The 17,919-nt window shown below is 44.0% G+C and overlaps 1 protein-coding gene across 2 annotated transcripts in view; it reads right to left on the bottom strand.

The window, feature by feature from the left end:
• Nucleotides 1-17,097, bottom strand: part of RAB27A (RAB27A, member RAS oncogene family) — a 50,717-nt gene extending 33,620 nt beyond the window's left edge. For both annotated transcript variants that reach the window (XM_038750289.1, XM_038750290.1), the window contains exon 1: nt 16,996-17,097. The gene's annotated coding sequence lies outside the window, so the exon portion shown is untranslated. The remainder of the gene's footprint in view (nt 1-16,995) is intronic.
• Between the last annotated feature and the right edge of the window lie 822 nt (nt 17,098-17,919).

Below are 17,919 nucleotides of genomic sequence, written 5' to 3'. Positions count from 1 at the left end.
TTCAAGATAAGGGAACTAAGGCCCAGAGAGATTAGGTGACTTGCCCAAGGACAAACAGCAGGCCCGGTCCCTGCTGCCTCCCTAATCTTTTGAGAGTCTTTTTTTAAAATTTCCTTTCCTTTTTTTATTTCTTTCTTTCTTTTTCTTGCCATTCTCCCCTTCATTTCTTTATGGTATTTGTTGCTCCAAGCTTGCTCCATTTTCAGCCAATCAATAGTATTTATTGAGTGCTCACTATGTTCTGAGTGCTAATAATATATATATGTAATATAATATATATATATATACATATATATATTATTAGAGAAGCAGCATGGCTCAGTGGAAAGAGCCTGGACTTTGGATTCAGAGGTCATGGGTTCGAATCCCAGCTCCGCCAATTGTCAGCTGTGTGACTTTGGGCAAGTCACTTAACTTCTCTGTGCCTCTGTTACCTCATCTGTAAAATGGGGATTAAGACTGTGAGCCCCTGTGGGACAACCTGATCACCTTGTAACTTCCCCAGTGCTTAGAACAGTGCTTTGCACATAGTAAGCACTTAATGCCATTATTATTATATATATGTATATGTTTTTACATATTTATTACTCTATTCATTTTACTTGTACATATTAATTCTATTTATTTTATTTTGTTACTATGTTTTGTTTTGATGTCTGTCTCCCCCTTCTAGACTGTGAGCCCGCTGTTGGGTAGGGACCGTCTCTAGATGTTGCCGACTTGTACTTCCCAAGCGCTTATGCAGAGCACTGTACTAAGCGCTCAATAAATACGATTGAATGAAATGAATGAATGGATGTACAGAACACTGTTTCTCACGTCCTTTACGGCACGTGTCTGTGACCCAAAAATCTGACCCTTACCCCTCTTCCCCTGCCCCCGGGGAGTGGAAACGGAGCGATTTCTCTTCACTTTATCCTTCCCCAACCTCCACGCTCACTTTGAACTAAAAGTAGAACTCGTAGTGACATTTCCTGAGCACCCACGGGGTGCAATGAGCTATAAAATAAGCGCTTGGGAAAGCGTAACCAAAGCACAAGACACTTTCCAGCATCCCTGGACCTGCCTTTGTCCAGTGCTCTGCACACAGTAAGCGCTCAATAAATACGATTGAATGAATGCCAGACTCCTCTCCTGCCCTTACTGATGGCCTAGTGGATAGAGCACGGTCCTGGGAGTCGGGAGGACCTGGGTTCTAATCCCAGTTCCTCCCCTTGTCTGCTGTGTGACCTCAGGCAAGTCGCTTCACTTCTCTGGGCCTCAGTGACCTCATCTGTCAGCTGAGGATTGAGACTGTGAGCCCCACGTGGGACAGGGACTCTGTCCAACCTAAATTGGCTTGTATCCACCTCGGCACTTAATACAGTGCCTGACACATAGCAAGCACTTAACAAGTCCCTTTTAGACTGTGAGCCCAATGTTGGGTAGGGACTGTCTCTATATGTTGCCAATTTGTACTTCCCAAGCGCTTAGTACAGTGCTCTGCACATAGTAAGCGCTCAATAAATACGATTGATGATGATGAAGTCCCATAATAAAGAACAATAATAATCTGTCATTCTCCCCTTCATTTCTTTATGGTATTTGTTGCTCCACGCTTGCTCCATTATCAGCCAATCAACAGTATTTACTGAGGGCTCACTATGTACAGAACACTGTACTAAGCGCTTAGGAGAGCACAACAGAATTGGTAGACACATTCTCTACCCACTTTATTGTTTTTCTATAGTATTTGCTGAGCATTTTTGCCAGACACTGTACTAAGCCCCATGGCAGAAACAAACTAAATCAGGTTAGAAAGTCCACATCCTACATGGGACTCCGTTTTAATCCCCATTTTTCCAGATGAGGTCACTGAAGCCCAGAGAAGTGAAGTGACTTGCCCAAGGTCACACAGCAGACAAATGGCAGAGTTGGGATTAGAACCCAGGTCCTCCCGACTTCCAGGACCGTGCTCTATCCACTAAGCCATGCTGCTTCTCTTCTTGGGGAAGAGGGGGTCTGAAACCTATTGTTTCAGTTAATTTTTCATTCATTCAATCGTATTTATTGAGCGCTTACTGTGTGCACAGCACTGTACTAAGCGCTTGGGAAGTACAGGTTGGCAACATATAGAGACGGTCCCTACCCAACAGTGGGCTCACAGTCTAGAAGGGGGAACAAATTAACAAAATAAAATAAATAGAATATGTACAAGTAAAATAAATACATACAAACATATACATATCTATTCCATTTATTACATATCTATTCTATTTATTACATATCTATTCTATTTATTTTATTTTGTTAGTATGTTTGGTTTTGTTCTCTGTCTCCCCCCTTTTAGACTGTGAGCCCACTGTTGGGTAGGGACTGTCTCTATATGTTGCCAATTTGTACTTCCCAAGCGCTTAGTACAGTGCTCTGCACACAGTAAGCGCTCAATAAATACGATTGATGATGATGATATACATATGTACAGGTGCTGTTTGACCCTTACACAAATTCCCCCCCCCCCCCCCCCACACTTGCTTTACCCTCATCCGGCTTCCACTACCAGCCCACTGGTTTGTAACTGGCCATTCATTCGTATTTATTGAGCACTTACTGTGTGCAGGGCACTGTACTAAACGCTGGGGAAGTCCAAGTTGGCAACATCTAGAGACGGTCCCTACCCACCAACGGGCTCACAGTCTAGAAGCGGGAGACGGACAACAAACATGTGGACAGGTTACAAGTCACCAGAATAAATACAAATAAAGCTAGATACACATCTTCATCAAAATAAATAGCGTAGTAAATATGTACAAGTAAAATAGAGTAATAAATCTGTACAAACATGTGGCCGGACAGGCTGAGGAGATGGGTCCACTGAGGTGTCACAATCAATCGAATTTATTGAGCGCTTACTGTGTGCAGAGCACTGTACTAAGCGCTTGGGAAGTACAAGTTGGCAACATATAGAGACAGTCCCTACCCAACAGTGGGCTCACAGTCCATTAATTCATTCAATCGTATTTATTGAGTGCCTACTGTGTGCAGATCACTGTACTAAGCCCTTATTTAATCAATTGCATGCACTGAGTGTGGGAAGAGCACTGTACTGAGCACTTGGGAGAGTAACATAGCGTAGTAATAATAATAATAATGTTGGTATTTAAGCGCTTACTATGTGCCAAACACCGTTCTAAGCGCTGTGGTAAATACAAGGTGATCAGGTTGTCAATCAATCGTATATATTGAGCGCTTACTGTGTGCAGAGCACTGTACTAAGCGCTTGGGAAGTCCAAGTTGGCAACATATAGAGACAGTCCCTACCCAACAGTGGGCTCACAGTCTAAAAAGGGGAGACGGAGAACAAAACCAAACGTACTAACAAAATAAAATAAATAAATACAGCTGGGCTCCCCGGGACATTTAAAAGTTCCTAACGGCCTCCCAGGCCCTTCACCCTCAAACCGAAAGTCCAAAGCCAAGGAGGACCGGGAAATGGGATGCAATCGATCCTATTTATAGAGCGCATACTATGTGCAGAACACTGGACTAAGCGCTTGAAAGGCTCCCCGAGCTGGCACGTGCTGCAAAGAAACCAGGCCGCGAGGAAAGTCTGTGGGAAAGAACCTGGACAGCTGGGAAAGAATGGAAGAATGGCATCGCCCCCTGCATAATATAATTAATAATAATAATGGCATTTAATAAGCGCTTACTACATGCAAAGCACTGTTCTAAGCGCCGGGGAGGTTACAAGGTGATCAGGTTGTCCCACGGTGGGCCCACAGTCTTCATCCCCATTTTCCAGATGAGGGAACTGAGGCACAGAGAAGTCACAGCTGACAATTGGAGGAGCCAGCATTTGAACCCGTGAACTCTGACTCCAATCAATCGTATTCATTGAGCGCTTACTGTGTGCAGAGCACTGTACTAAGCGCTTGGGAAGTACAAGTTGGCAACATATAGAGACGGTCCCTACCCGACAGTCTAGAAATGCCCGTTCTCTTTCCACTGAGCCACACTGCTTCTCTAATTTGGCTAAAATAGCCAAATTGCCCATATAATAAGCAAAAATCACCATTAGGTAATTCCTTGCAAGAACCTTTAAGGCATAAATCCTTAAAAGAAGCGTGGCTCAGTGGAAAGAGCCCGGGCTTTGGAGTCAGAGGTCATGGGTTCAAATCCCAGCTCCGCCAAGTGTCAGCTGTGTGGCTTTGGGCAAGTCACTTCACTTCTCTGTGTCTCAGTGACCTCATCTGTAAAATGGGGATTAAGACTGTGAGCCCCCCATGGGACAACCTGATCAGCTTGTAACCTCCCCAGCACTTAGAACAGTGCTTTGCACATAGTAAGCGCTTAATAAATGCCATTATTATTATTATTATTATCCCAGCTCTGCCAAGTGTCAGCTGTGTGACTTTGGGCAAGCCACTCCACTTCTCTGAGCCTCAGTTCCCTCATCTGTAAAATGGGGATTAAAACTGTGAGCCCCCCCACCCCCCATGGGACAACCTGATCACCCTCAGCGCTTAGAACAGTGCTTTGCACATAGCAAGCGCTTAACAAATGCCATCATTATGATCATTATTATTAAAAAAATACAAAATTGAGCCAGCACTTCCTGATCCTAAGCAGCAGCGTGGCTCAGTGTAAAGAGCCCGGGCTTGGGAGTCAGAGGTCATGGGTTCAAATCCCAGCTCTGCCACTTGTCAGCTGTTTGACCTTGGGCAACTCACTTAAATTATCTGTGCCTCAGTTACCCCCATCTGTAAAATGGGGATTAAGACTGTGAGCCCCAAATGGGACAACCTGATCACCTTGTATCCCCCCAGTGCTTAGAACAGTGCTTTGCACATAGTAAGCGCTTAACAAATACCAACATTATTATTATTATTATCCTCTCTGAACCTTTTCCCTCCCCTTTCCTTAAAATCATGCCAAAGACCACCTCCTCCAGGAAGGCTTCCCTGACCAGATGCATCCATTTTCCAGGCCCTTCCCCTCCCCCAGTTCCATCCATCATCTCTTCTTCCCCTTTCAACTCAATTCCATTAGGACACAAATTTTGGAAGCTTATGGGTTTGTCCTGTCTACTTAATACGGGGCCTTTCTGAAACGACACCTCCTCCAGGAGGTCTTCCCTGATTAAGCTCTCATCTCCCCACCCGATTTCTCCTCTTCCTGCTACTTCAACACTTCCCCATCACTTAAGTAGGCACTTGGGGATGCCCCTCCGCCCCCGCATCTTTAGTCTGCATGGCGTAGTTGACAGAGCACGGCCTGTCAGTCATGGGTTCTAATCCTGACTCCTCTGCTAGTCTGCTGTGGGATATTGGGCAAGTAACCTCTCTTCTCTGGGCCTCGGTTACCTCATCTGTGAACCCTTGTTGGGTAAGGACCGTTTCTATATGTCGCCAATTTGTGCTTCCCAAGCGCTTAGTACAGTGCTCTGCACACAGTAAGCGCTCACCAAATACGATTTAATGAATGAATTAATTAATCTGTAAAATGGGGATTGAGACTGTGAACCTCACATGGGATAGGGACTGTGTCCACCCTAATTTGCATCTACCTTAGCGCTTAGCACAGTGCCTGGCCCACAGTAAGTCCTTAACAAATACTAAAATTACTATTTTTACTATAATGACTATTATTATTACTATTAAAATTACTACTATTGGTCTCTACTGCTTCCTCCCAGCTGCACTATATTTTAGTGTCTCCTAACTTCTTTGTGAGCTGCTTGAGGGCAGAGATTATGTCAACTAACTCTTAAAAACGCTTAGTACACTGATTGCTTGAGAAGCAGCATGGCTCAGTGGAAAGAGCCCGGGCTTTGGAGTCAGAGGTCATGGGTTCAAATCCCAGCCCCGCCAATTGTCAGCTGTGTGACTGTGGGCAAGTCACTTCACTTCTCTGGGCCTCAGTTCCCTCATCTGTAAAAATGGGGATTAAGACTGTGAGCCCCCCGTGGGACAACCTGATCACCTTGTAACCTCCCCAGCGCTTAGAACGGTGCTTTGCACATAGTAAGCGCTCAATAAATGCCATGATTATTATTATTATTATCATCTAACTCTTCCAAATGCTTAGTGCATGGATTGCTTGAGAAGCAGCACGGCTCAATGAAAAGAGCCCGGGCTTTGGAGTCAGAAGTCATGGATTCAAATCCCACTCCGCCAATTGCCAGCTGTGTGACTGTGGGCAAGTCACTTAACTTCTCTGTGCCTCAGTTCCCTCATCTGTAAAAATGGGGATGAAGACTGGGAGCCCCCCGTGGGGCAACGTGATCACCTTGTAACCTCCCCAGCGCTTAGAATAGTGCTTTGCACATAGGAAGTGCTCAATAAATGCCATTATCATTATTATTAACTAACTCTTAACTAATCATTATTATTATTAACTAACTCTTCCAAATGCTTAGTACACTGATTGTGTGAGAAGCAGCATGGCTCAGTGGAAAGAGCCCGGGCTTTGGAGTCAGAGGTCATGGGTTCAAATCCAAGCTCCGCCAATGGCCAGCTGTGTGACTTTGGACAAGTCACTTAACTTCTCTGTGCCTCAGTTCCCTCATCTGTAAAAATGGGGATGAAGACTGGGAGCCCCCCGTGGGACAACGTGATCGCCTTGTGACCTCCCCAGCGCTTAGAACAGTGCTTTGCACATAGTAAGCGCTCAATAAATGCCATTATTATTATTATTATTATTATCATCTAACTCTTCCAAATGCTTAGTGCATGGATTGCTTGAGAAGCAGCACGGCTCAATGAAAAGAGCCAGGGCTTTGGAGTCAGAAGTCATGGATTCAAATCCCACTCCGCCAATTGCCAGCTGTGTGACTGTGGGCAAGTCACTTAACTTCTCTGTGCCTCAGTTCCCTCATCTGTAAAAATGGGGATGAAGACTGGGAGCCCCCCGTGGGACAACCTGATCGCCTTGTAACCTCCCCACCGCTTAGAATAGTGCTTTGCACATAGTAAGTGCTCAATAAATGCCGTTATCATTATTATTAACTAACTCTTAACTAATCATTATTATTATTAACTAACTCTTCCAAATGCTTAGTACACTGATTGTGTGAGAAGCAGCGTGGCTCAGTGGAAACAGCCCGGCCTTTGGAGTCAGAGGTCATGGGTTCAAATCCAAGCTCTGCCAATTGCCAGCTGTGTGACTTTGGACAAGTCACTTAACTTCTCTGTGCCTCAGTTCCCTCATCTGTAAAAATGGGGATGAAGACTGGGAGCCCCCCGTGGGACAACCTGATCGCCTTGTGACCTCCCCAGCGCTTAGAACAGTGCTTTGCTTATAGTAAGTGCTTAATAAATAATAATAATAATAATAATGGCATTTGTAATAAATGCTATCATTCTTATTGATGACAGGAACCTCATCTGTTTTCCTCACTGGGTTTCCGGGGTGCTTTGTGCCAGCTTGTCACTCCCTGCCCCAACTAAATACTAACCTCCCTGAATGATCAACCACCTTATTTCCTTCTCTGTGAGAACACAGCCATCAAGAAAGCACCTCCTCCCTTGTTAGCAGAAAGGACTCCTCCCTTGTTACAGTAGAAATGTCACCCACTACAGCTGTCCAGCCAGCAAAATGCCCCCACCCCACTAATAAACTGACAGGGCAATAATAATAATAATAATGGTTCCTGTTTAGCACTTATGTGCCAAGCACTGTTCTAACCACTGGGGTAATAATAATAATAATAATAATAATGGCATTTATTAAGCTCTTACTATGTGTAAAGCACTGTACTAAGCGCTGGGGAGGTTACAAGGTGATCAGGCTGTCCCATGGGGGGGCTCGCAGTCTTCATCCCCATTTTACAGATCATCATCATCATCATCAATCGTATTTATTGAGCGCTTACTATGTGCAGAGCACTGTACTAAGCGCTTGGGAAGTACAAATTGGTAACAAATAGAGACAGTCCCTACCCGACAGTGGGCTCACAGTCTAAAGGGGGGAGAGATGAGATGAGATACAGATGAGATAACTGAGGCCCAGAAAAGTGAAGTCACACAGCTGACAATTGGTGGAGCCGGGATTTGAACCCATGACCTCTGACTCCAAAGCCCGAGCTCTTTCCACTAGGCCACGCTGCTTCTCTAGATACTTCTAGATTAATTAATAATTAAATTGGACACAGTCCCTGTCCCATATGGGGCTCACACCCTTTTTTTTTTTATGGTACTTGTTAAGCCCTTACTATGTGCAAAGCACCCTTGAAACCCATTTTCCAGATGCGATAACAGGCCCAGAGAAGCAGCGTGGCTCGGTGGAAAGAGCACGGGCTTGGGAGTCCGAGGTTATGGGTTCTAATCCCCGCTCCGTCACCTGTCTGCTGTGTGACCTTGGGCAAGTCACTTCACTTCTCTGAGCCTCCGTTACCTCATCTGTACAATGGGGATGAAGACTGTGAGTCCCACGTGGGACAAGCTGATCACCTGGTATCCCCCCTAGTGCTTAGAACAGTGCTTGGCACATAGTAAGCGCTTAACAAATGCCATTATTATTATTTGCCCAAGGCCACACGGCAGAGATGTGGTAGAAGCAGGATTAGAACCCAGGTTCTTCCAACTCCTAGGCCCGTGCTCTATTCACTAAGCCACGCTGTTTTTTGAAGGCACACACGCGCTTAGAACAGTGCTCAGTGCTTAGAACAGTGCTCTGCACATAGTAAGCACTTAAATGTCACTTAACTTAGTGCCTCAGTTACCTCATCTGTAAAATGGGGATTAAGACTGTAAACCCCACAAGGGACAACCTGATCAGCGCTTAGAACAGTGCTTTGTACATAGTAAATGCTTAATAAATGCCATTATTATTATTATTATCATCATCACCTTGTAAACTCCCCAGCGCTTAGAACAGTGCTTTGCACATAGTAAGCGCTTAATAAATGCCATTAAAAAAGTCAATAATAATAATAATGATGATGGCATTGTGAGCCCCACGTGGACAACATTTCCACGTGGAAATGCACATAGTAGCATTTATTAAGTGCTTACTATGTGCAAAGCACTGTTCGAAGCACTGGGGAGTTTACAAGGTGATCAGTTTGTCCCATGGGGGGCTCACAGTCTTAATCCCCATTTTACAGATGAGGGAACTGAGGCCCAGAGAAGTTAAGTGACTTGCCCAAAGTCACACAGCTGGCTAGTGGCAGAGCCGGGATTTGAACCCACAACCTCTGACTCCAAAGCCCGGGCTCTTTCCACTGAGCCACGCTGCTTCTCTGTAATCCCCCAGCGCTTAGAACAGTGCTACATAGTAAGCGCTTAACAAATGCCATCATTATTATTATTGTTTATGAAGCGCTTACTATGTGCAAAGCACTGTTCTAAGCACTGGGGTGGTTACAAGGAGATCAGGTTGTCCCACGGGGGGCTCACAGTCTTAATCCCCATTTTCCAGATGAGGTAACTGAGGCCCAGAGAAGTGAAGTGACTTGCCCAAAGTCACACAGCTGACAAGTGGCGGGGTCAGGATTTGAACCCATGTCCTCTGGCTCCAAAACCCGGGCTCTTTCCACTGAGCCACGCTGCTTCTCTAAGGTTACAGTCAAAAAACCACAGTAATTCCCCTTCTACATTCTAAGGATTTGCTTGGCACGTAGTAAGCGCTTAACTCTCCCCCTTCTAGACTATGAGTCCACTGTTGGGTAGGGACTGTCTCTATATGTTGCCAATTTGTACTTCCCAAGCGCTTAGTACAGTGCTCTGCACACAGTAAGCGCTCAATAAGTACGATTGAATGAATGAACAAAAATCATCATTTATTTTAAACTCTTTCCCCCAGACTCTACCCTTGCTCTTCTCCAGGGACTTTTGTGTGATAAGCTGCAAGGTTCCTGAGGAATTCTTTCTGGCTGTGGTGTTCCCAAGCGCTTAGTACAGTGCTCTGCCCACAGTAAGTGCTCAATAAAAACGATTGAATGAACAAAAATCATCATTTATTTAAACTCTTTCCCACAAACTCTACCCTTGCCCTTCTCCAGGGACTTTTGTGTGATAAGCTGCCAGGTTCCTGAGGAATTCTTTCTGGCTGTGGTGTTACCAAGTGCTTAGTACAATGCTCTGCACACAGTAAGCGCTCAATAAAAACGATTGAATGAATGAACAAAAATCATCATTTATTTATTTTAAACTCTTTCCCACAAACTCTACCCTTGCCCTTCTCCAGGGACTTGTGTGATAAGCTGCAAGGTTCATGAGGAATTCTTTCTAGCTGTGTTGTTCCCAAGTGCTTAGTACAGTGCTCTGCACACAGTAAGCGCTCAATAAAAACGACTGAATGAACAAAAATCATCATTTATTTTAAACTCTTTCCCACAAACTCTACCCTTACCATTCTCCGGGGACTTGTGTGATAAGCTGCAAGGTTCCTGAGGAATTCTTTCTGGCTGTGGTGTTCCCAAGTGCTTAGTACAGTGCTCTGCACTTAGTAAGCGCTCAATAAAAACGATTGAATGAACAAAAATCATCATTTATTTAAACTCTTTCCCACAAACTCTACCCTTGCCCTTCTCCAGGGACTTTTGTGTGATAAGCTGCCAGGTTCCTGAGGAATTCTTTCTGGCTGTGGTGTTACCAAGTGCTTAGTACAATGCTCTGCACACAGTAAGCGCTCAATAAAAACGATTGAATGAATGAACAAAAATCATCATTTATTTATTTTAAACTCTTTCCCACAAACTCTACCCTTGCCCTTCTCCAGGGACTTGGTGTGATAAGCTGCCAGGTTCTTGAGGAATTCTTTCTGGCTGTGTTGTTCCCAAGCACTTAGTACAGTGCTCTGCACACAGTAAGTGCTCAATAAAAATGATTGAATGAATGAGTGAATGAACAAAAATCATCATTTATTTATTTTAAACTCTTTCCCACAAACTCTACCCTTGCCCTTCTCCAAGGACTTGTGTGATAAGCTGCAAGGTTCCCGAGGAATTATTTCTGGCTGTGGTGTTCCCAAGCGCTTAGTACAGTGCTCTGCACACAGTAAGCGCTCAATAAAAACAATTGAATGAACAAAAATCATTTATTTTAAACTCTTTCTCACAAACTCTACCCTTGCCCTTCTCCAGGGACTTGTGTGATAAGCTGCAAGGTTCCTGAAGAATTCTTTCTGGCTGTGTTATTCCAAAGCGCTTAGTACAGTGCTCTGCATACAGTAAGTGCTCAATAAAAACAATTGAATGAATGAACAAAAATCATCATTTATTTTAAACTCTTTCCCACAGACTCTACCCTTGGCCTTCTCCAGGGACTTGTGTGATAAGCTGCAAGGTTCATGAGGAATTCTTTCTGGCTGTGGTGTTCCCAAGTGCTTAGTACAGTGCTCTGCACACAGTAAGCGCTCAATAAAAACAATTGAATGAATGAGTGAATGAACAAAAATCATTTATTTTAAACTCTTTCCCACAAACTCTACCCTTGCCCTTCTCCAGGGACTTGGTGTGATAAGCTGCCAGGTTCTTGAGGAATTCTTTCTGGCTGTGTTGTTCCCAAGCGCTTAGTACAGTGCTCTGCACACAGTAAGTGCTCAATAAAAAATGATTGAATGAATGAGTGAATGAACAAAAATCATTTATTTATTTTAAACTCTTTCCCACAAACTCTACCCTTGCCCTTCTCCAGGGACTTGTGTGTGATAAGCTGCCAGGTTCCTGAGGAATTCTTTCTGGCTGTGGTGTTCCCAAGCGCTTAGTACAGTGCTCTGCACACAGTAAGCGCTCAATAAATACGATTGAATGAATGAACAAAAAATCATCATTTATTTTAAACTCTTTCCCACAAACTCTACCCTTGCCCTTCTCCAGGGACTTGTGTGTGATAGCTGCCAGGTTCCTGAGGAATTCTTTCTGGCTGTGGTGTTCCCAAGCGCTTAGTACAGTGCCCTGCACACAGTAAGCGCTCAATAAAAACAATTGAATGAATGAACAAAAAATCATCATTTATTTTAAACTCTTTCCCACAAACTCTACCCTTGCCCTTCTCCAGGGACTTGGTGTGATAAGCTGCCAGGTTCTTGAGGAATTCTTTCTGGCTGTGGTGTTCCCAAGCGCTTAGTACAGTGCCCTGCACACAGTAAGCGCTCAATAAAAACAATTGAATGAATGAGTGAATGAACAAAAATCATTTATTTTAAACTCTTTCCCACAGACTCTACCCTTGCCCTTCTCCAGGGACTTGTGTGATAAGCTGCCAGGTTCATGAGGAATTCTTCCTGGCTGTGGTGTTCCCAAGCGCTTAGTACAGTGCTCTGCACACAGTAAGCGCTCAATAAATACGATTGAATGAATGAACAAAAAATCATCATTTATTTTAAACTCTTTCCCACAAACTCTACCCTTGCCCTTCTCCAGGGACTTGGTGTGATAAGCTGCCAGGTTCTTGAGGAATTCTTTCTGGCTGTGTTGTTCCCAAGCGCTTAGTACAGTGCTCTGCACACAGTAAGTGCTCAATAAAAAATGATTGAATGAATGAGTGAATGAACAAAAATCATTTATTTATTTTTAACTCTTTCCCACAAACTCTACCCTTGGCCTTCTCCAGGGACTTTTGTGTGATAAGCAGTCAGGTTCCTGAGGAATTCTTTCTGGCTGTGGTGTTCCCAAGCGCTTAGTCCAGTGCTCTGCACACAGTAAGCGCTCAATAAAAACGATTGAATGAACAAAAATCATTTATTTTAAACTCTTTCTCACAAACTCTACCCTTGCCCTTCTCCAGGGACTTGTGTGATAAGCTGCCAGGTTCCTGAGGAATTATTTCTGGCTGTGGTGTTCAAGCGCTTAGTACAGTGCTCTGCACACAGTAAGCACTCAATAAAAACGATTGAATGAATTAACAAAAATCATCATTTATTTATTTTAAATTCTTTCCCACAGACTCTACCCTTGCCCTTCTCCAGGCACTTGTGTGTGATAAGCTGCCAGGTTCCTGAGGAATTATTTCTGGCTGTGGTGTTCAAGCGCTTAGTACAGTGCTCTGCACACAGTAAGCGCTCAATAAAAACGATTGAATGAATGAATGAACAAAAATCATCATTTATTTTAAACTCTTTCCCACAAACTCTACCCTTGCCCTTCTCCAGGGACTTGTGTGATTAACTGCAAGGTTCCTGAGGAATTCTTTCTGGCTGTGGTGTTCCCAAGTGCTTAGTACAGTGCTCTGCACACAGAAAGTGCTCAATAAATACGATTGAATGAATGAACAAAAAATCATCATTTATTTTAAACTCTTTCCCACACACTCTACCCTTGCCCTTCTCCAGGGACTTGTGTGATTAACTGCAAGGTTCCTGAGGAATTCTTTCTGGCTGTGGTGTTACAAAGGAATAATTCATCCTTTTCTACCACTGAAGTCACGCTAGTGGAGACCAGATCAGGTGATCGGAGATCTCAATTGATGAGATCAACCAAAGCAGCTGATCCAAACTTAATCAGTAATTTGATTCCTAAAATATGCACACTCTCTGGACCCACGGCCACCCCAGTACAATTCAGAAGTTTACTCCAGAACAGCACATGTTAATTTATTCAGTATCATCATCAATTGTATTTATTGAGCGCTTACTATGTGCAGAGCACTGTACTAGGCGCTTGGGAAGTACAAATTGGCAACATCTAGAGACGGTCCCCACCCAACAGTGGGCTCACAGTCTAAAAGGCAATGGTAGTTCTTGAGCACTGACTTCGCGCAGAGCACTGAACTAAGCACTTAATAATAATAATGGCATTTATTAAGCACTCACTATGTGCAAGGCACTGTTCTAAGCTCTGGGGAGGTAATAATAATAATAATAGCATTTGTTAAGTGCTTACTATGTGCAAAGCACTGTTCAAAGCGCTGGGGAGGTTACAATAATGAAAATAATCATCATCAACAATCGTATTTATTGAGCGCTTACTGTGTGCAGAGCACTGTACTAAGCGCTTGGGAAGTACAAGTTGGTAACATATAGAGACAGTCGCTACCCAGCAGTGGGCTCACAGTCTAAAAGTTATTATTAATAATAGTTATTATTAAAAATAATAATAATAGCATTTATTAAGTGCTTATATGTGCAAAGCACTGTTCTAAGCACTGGGGAGGATACATCTATAAAATGGGGATTAAGACTGTGAGCCCCCCGTGGGACAACATGGTCACCTTGTAACCACCCCAGCGCTTAGAACAGGGCTTTGCACATAGTAATAATAATAGTAATAATAATAGCATTTGTTAAGCGCTTACTATGTGCAAAGCACTGTTCTAAACACTGGGGAGGATACAAGGTGATCAGGTTGTCCCACGTGGGGCTCACAGTCTTAATCCCCATTTTACAGATGAGGCTAACTGAGGCACAGAGAAGTGAAGTGACTGGCCCAAAGTCACACAGCTGACAATTGGCGGAGGTGGGATTTGAACCCATGACCTCTGACTCCAAAATCCGGGTTCTTTCCATTGAGCCGCGCTGCTTCTTGCACAGCACTGTACTAAGCACTTGGGAGAGTTCACTACGACAAAGTCGGTAGACATGTTCCCTGACCACAGAGAGTTTGCAGTAGAGAAGGGGATAAATTATCCAGTGGGGCTCAGTGGAAAAAGCCCGGGCTTGGGAATCAGAGGTTATGGGTTCAAATCCTGACTCCGCCAATTGTCAGCTGGGTGACTTCGGGCAAGTCACTTCACTTCTCTGGGCCTCAGTTCCCTCATCTGTAAAATGGGGATTAAGACTGTGAGCCCCCCGTGGGACAACCTGCTCTCCTTGTAACCACCCCAGTGCTTAGAACAGTGCTTTGCACATAGTAAGTGCTTAATAAACAATAATAATAATGATGGCATTTGTTATGCCACATGGCTTTGGGCAAGACACTCAACTTCTTTGTGCCTCAGTGACCTCATCTATAAAATGGGGATTAAGACTGTGAGCCCCCCATGGGACAACCTGATCTCCTTGTAACCACCCCAGTGCTTAGAACAGTGCTTTGCACATAGTAAGCGCTTAATAAACAATAATAATAATCAATCAATCGTATTTATTGAGCGCTTACTATGTGCAGAGCACTGTACTAAGCGCTTAGTCGGCTAAGACTAATGACTTATGACTAATGACTAATGATGACTATTAATGACTAAGACTAAGCCGACTATTAATGTGTAATAATGGTATCTGTTATGCCACACGGCTTTGGGCAAGTCACTCAACTTCTTTGTGCCTCAGTTCCCTCATCTATAAAATGGGGATTAAGACTGTGAGCCCCCCGTGGGACAACATGGTCACCTTGTAACCACCCCAGCGCTTAGAACAGGGCTTTGCACATAGTAAGCGCTTAATAAATGCCATTATTATATTATACAGAGTCATCAGAGATACGGAGTAAAAAGTGCTTAACAAGTACCCACCCCAACAGCTCCTCCCCATCCCCCATGCCCTACCTCCTTCCCCTCCCCACAGCACTTGTATATTTGTACAGATTTTACTCTTTTTACTTGTACATATTTACTATTCTATCCATTTTGTTAATGATGTGCATATAGCTATAATTCTATTTGTTTTGACCATTTTGACATCTGTCTACATGTTTTGTTGTCTGTCTCCCCCTTCTAGACTGTGAGCCCGTTGTTGGGTAGGGACCATCTCTTTATGTTGCCGACTTGGACTTCCCAAGCGCTTAGTACAGTGCTCTGCACACAGTAAGTGCTCAATAAATACAATTGAATGAATTAATCCATAAGTGCTGTGGGGCTGAGGGTGAATACCATCCTTCCTCTCCCCCTCTCCATCCCCCTGCCTTACCTCCTTCCCCTCCCCACAGCACCTGTATATATGTTTGTATGTATTTATTACTCTATTTTATTTGTACATATTTATTCTATTTATTTTATTTTGTTAATATGTTTTGTTTTGTTGTCTGTCTCCCCCTTCTAGACTGTGAGCCCACTGTTGGGTAGGGACCGTCTCTATATGTTGCCAACTTGTACTTCCCAAGCACTTAGTACAGTGCTCTGCACACAGTAAGCACTCAATAAATACGATTGAATGAATCTAGACTGTAAACTCGTTGTGGGCAGGGAACGTGTCTGTTTATTGTTAGACTGTACTCTCCCAGGTGCTTAGTACAATGTTTTGCACAAAGCAAGCGCTCAATAAATACAGTTGAAGGAATAAATACAATTGACCAACTGATCCAAGTGTGTAGAATGTGCAGACAGGAGAGGGAGTCAGGAAAAGGCCGCTTGGAAAACTGAAATCCGTTCAGCACAGTATGGCCCATCAACAATAGTATTTATTGAGCACCTACCATGGACGTGACAGCACTGTACTAAGCACCTGGGAGAGTACAACAGAGTTAGAAGACAAGATCATTCTACAATTTCAAAACCAACCCTAAAGATCTTACGGAGGGCTCATGCTACAGCTAAGCTCACCGGATGAAGGTGTGTTATAATTTTATTTATTCTGATGGCATTGACACCTGTCTACTTGTTTTGTTGTCTTTCTCTCCCTTCTAGACTGTAAGCCCGTTGTTGGGTAGGGACCGTCTCTATATGTTGCCAATTTGTAATAATAATAATAATAATGGCATTTATTAGCACTTACCATGTGCAAAGCACTGTTCTAAGTGCTGGGGAGGTAACAAGGTGACCAGGTTGTCCCACAGGGGGCTCACAGTCTTCACCCCCATTTTCCAGATGAGGTAACTGAGGCCCAGAGAAGTGAAGTGATTTGCCCAAAGTCACACAGCTGGCAGAGCCGGGATTTGAACCCATGACCTCTAACTCCAAAGCCCAGGCTCTTTCCACTGAGCCATGCTGTTTCTCCATTTGTACTTCCCAAGCGCTTGGTACAGTGCTCTGCACACAGGAAGCACTCCATAAATGTGATTGACTGAATGAATAAATGCTCGACTAAACAAATCTAGCACTAGGTTCGCTTTCAATCCCAAACGCCTTAAACAGCAGGAAGTTCCAAGTGGAATGGCCAAAAGCGACCCCCTCAAGGAAGGGAAGGATGGAAACAGAGACATACCTCTGGTGCCTAGGTGAAAAACAGCGGGTGCTCCTAGATGGCAACTTAGACCCCTTCCAATGCCAGGTCCATTAAGGAAAGGCCGCTTTGCCGTCCACCACACGTGAAAAATAGAAATGAAGTCAGTGCCGCTTGTGGAGATGTTTTCTGTGAAAAGGCCCTTTATGAAAGGGGTTTTATTGGCTGAACCGCAAGCCAGGCGAGCCCCTCAAGCCCCCCTAATCACCCTCAGCTGTTCATCATGTGGTCATGATGACCAGTCAAGTGATCTCCCCTCCTCCCTCCTTTCTGGACGTTTGCTGATCTTTCCTTCCAAATGCGATATTGGCTTTATAGCCCAGAGAGCCACCTGTCCCCATGGACTATCAAAACCCCAAGACCTGGCTTCCCACCTCCAGAGAACACTGGCCGTGACCCGATGAGGGAGTATCTGACCCGATGAAGGAGTATCCACGAGCAGAAAATACAATAATAATAATAATAATGGCATTTATTAAGCACCTACTATCAATCAATCAATCCATCCCCCCATCTTACCTCCTTCCCTTCCCCACAGCACCTGTAAATATGTACATATCATCATCATCATCAATTGTATTTATTGAGCGCTTACTGTGTGCAGAGCACTGGACTGAGCGCTTGGGAAGTACAAGTTGGCGACATATTAGAGACAGTCCCTACCCAACAGCGGGCTCACAGTCTAGAAGAGGGAGACAGAGAACAAAACAAAACATATTAACAAAATAAAATAGACTAGATATGAACAAGTAAAATAAATAAGTAGTGTTGGGTAGGGACTGTCTCTATACGTTGCCAACTTGTACTTCCCAAGCGCTTAGTCCAGTGCTCTGCACACAGTAAGCGCTCAATAAATACGATTGATGATGATGATGATATATACATATTTACAGGTGCTGTGGAGAA

This window comes from Tachyglossus aculeatus, chromosome 8 (genome assembly GCF_015852505.1).
Source record: "Tachyglossus aculeatus isolate mTacAcu1 chromosome 8, mTacAcu1.pri, whole genome shotgun sequence".
In the NCBI taxonomy this organism is placed as follows: domain Eukaryota; kingdom Metazoa; phylum Chordata; class Mammalia; order Monotremata; family Tachyglossidae; genus Tachyglossus; species Tachyglossus aculeatus.
The sequence above is the reverse complement of the archived record's forward strand: the minus strand, read 5'-3'. Positions and strand labels throughout refer to the sequence as shown.